Source organism: Phyllostomus discolor, chromosome 8 (genome assembly GCF_004126475.2).
Source record: "Phyllostomus discolor isolate MPI-MPIP mPhyDis1 chromosome 8, mPhyDis1.pri.v3, whole genome shotgun sequence".
Taxonomy (NCBI): Eukaryota; Metazoa; Chordata; class Mammalia; order Chiroptera; family Phyllostomidae; genus Phyllostomus; species Phyllostomus discolor.
This window is the reverse complement of record NC_040910.2, coordinates 55,814,786-55,817,453: the sequence shown is the minus strand read 5'-3', so window position 1 is coordinate 55,817,453 and position 2,668 is coordinate 55,814,786. Positions and strand designations below refer to the sequence as shown.

General features: G+C 40.5%; 1 pseudogene; it reads right to left on the bottom strand.

Moving 5' to 3' along the window:
- Nucleotides 1-567: 567 nt before the first annotated feature.
- LOC114503763 lies at nt 568-2,370 on the bottom strand (annotated as a pseudogene).
- Nucleotides 2,371-2,668: the final 298 nt, after the last annotated feature.

Below are 2,668 nucleotides of genomic sequence, written 5' to 3'. Positions count from 1 at the left end.
CTTATTTCGCTTAGCATAATGCTCTCCAGTTCCAACCCTGCTGTCATGAAGAGTTGGAGCTCCTTTCTTTCTGCTGTGTAGTTTTCCATCATGTAAATGTACAACAGTTTTTTGATCCACTTATTCACTGATGGGCACTTAGGCTGTTTCCAGCACTTGGCTATTGTAAATTGTGCAGCTATGAACATTGGGGTGCATGGATTCTTTTGGATTGGTGTTTCAGGGTTCTTAGGGTATAATGCCAGCAGTGCAATTGCTAGGTCAAAAGGCAGTTCTGTTTTTAGTTTTTTGAGGTATCTTCACGCTGCTTTCCACAGTGTCTGCATTCCCATCAACAGTGTGCTAGGGTTCCCTCCTCTTCACATCCTTATCAGCACTTCTTGTTTCTTGATTTGTTAATGATGGCCAATCTGACCAGTGTGAAATGGTATCTCATTGTGGTTTTATTTGCATCTCTCTGACAGCAAGTGATGCTGAGTATCCTTTCATATGTCTCTGGGACCTCTGTACGTCCTCCTTGGAGAAGTGTCTTTTTAAATAAAGCACATCGGTGCAATAGCACAAACATCAGTCCTTCCTCAGGGGAACTGGCTCCTCCAAGATGCTGTCTGTGGTTACCATGCAGATTTTGAGCATGCCCGGGTATGCACGTCTTTCTCAGCAGCAGAACTGAAGACGGCTTTCTCCAGCCACACGGCTCTAACCAAAGACAGTGACACATGCCCCACATTCTGCATGTTCTTAAAACCAACCTGATTGTCAAGTAGTGATTGTAGCATGGTTCTCGGTGATCACGTACTCTTGAAGGCGTCTCTCAGGTAGGACCCCAAGGGGTCAAATACACGGCTTCCTTCCTTTCTGCATGGAGTCCCCGATGACATTGTGAACACAGTACAGAAAGAAGCACCTTGAATAGAGGACTGTGATAGCACTGCAGCTACTGCTCCGTGGCCGCCGCCTTATGATTGGAATGATGTCCATAACTTGCACATCTTGAGTCTTGCTTCAATAATTGTCAGGGTAAGACAGTCTCCACGGAAACCACTGCATCCGATGACTGTTTTTATCTATTAATTTGTAACATTTGGGGCTGTCCCAGGTGTGGATTGAAAACCCTTCACTTCAATCGAGTATCAGAAGTAACAGTTGAAAAACCTTCTCCAGCAATTTCCAATATAGTACCGCCATTGAAAGGGTAGGGCAAGAAGCGCAGCTGCACAGGCCTGCACCCTGCATCTTCACCATCACGTCTCCACTGCACCCCACCCCCCAGGATGCGGCTGCGCAGAACAACGTAGCAGGTGCTGTGCCCACGTCTCTCCTGTAACACATTATAAAAAATCAGATTTATCTAATAAACAAAGAAGTGCAAGTTATGGCCACAGTAAATGATCGTTTTTGCTCATAAATTAGCAAATATTTATTTCTATTATAATCTCCAAAATTGGCAATGTAGTAGGGAAATTGGCAATGTGGTAGGGAAATTGGCTCTCTCATCATCTTTTGGTAAAACTGAAAATAAATTTTAAAAGCTTTTTAAAAACTGGTATATACTAAGAAAATGACAACCAAGGTGCGAACAATTAGCCGCAAAAATGTTTACTGCAGTTAAAATTATGAACAACCTGAATGCTAAACAAAAGAGGATTGACTAATTTAACTGTTGTAAAATAAATTAATAGATGAGACAACTATTACAAATGACATTTCATAAAATAATTATGGAAAGGGAAGGGTTGTTGTGATGTATTGATATATAAAAAGTCAGTTTACAGGTATGTATTTATTGCATGAACTCATGTGGAAATATAAAGATACATGACACTTGCATTTGAAAATACTTATGCACATATATGTTATGGGTACTTTTTCTTCCTTTCTTTCTCCTTTACTCTCCTGTCTTCTTCTTGCTTCTCCTTTTGCTTATTGTAACATTTAGGAACAAGCAACAATTGGGACATATAAAAATTGGCCATAATGTCCTCAGAAAATATTTTCATTAGTATTCTAGGCTCTTTATTGTTATTGTTATACAAGTGTTTTGCTTGTTTTTGATTTTTAAAGACTTTGTCTGAGAGCAGTATGAGGTTCATAGCAAAATTAAGAGGAAGGTGCAAAGATTTCCCCCAGCCTCCTGCCCCCCACATGCCCACATGCAGACTCCCCCCATGATACAGCCAGTTGCTCCAGCACCATTTGTTGGAAAGGCTATCCTTTCTCCTTGAATTGCTTTGATTGATGTAAAAAGTTAGAGCATATTTATATGGGTTTGGATTCTGAATTCTCTGATCTGTTCCATTGAATTCTGTATCTGTCCCTTCACCAATACTACAGTGTCTTGGTTACTGTAGCTGTGTAGTGAGCATTCATGTTGGGTAGAGTTTTATTTGATTCTTCTTTGTCAAGAATGTTTTAACCTTGGCCCGTGTGGCTCAGTGGTTTGTGTGTTGTCCCACAAAATGAAAGGTTTCAAGTTCGATTCCTGTTGCTGGCTGTTCCCTTGTTGGGGCTTGTGTGAGAGGCAATCAATACCAATTGATTCTCTCACAGATGTTTCTCTCCTTTTGTAAAATTTAGGGGAAAAAAGTTGTTTTGGCTCTTGTAGGTCCTGTACTATTCCATATAAATTTTATTTTATTTATTTTTAGAGAGGGGAAGGGAGGGAGAA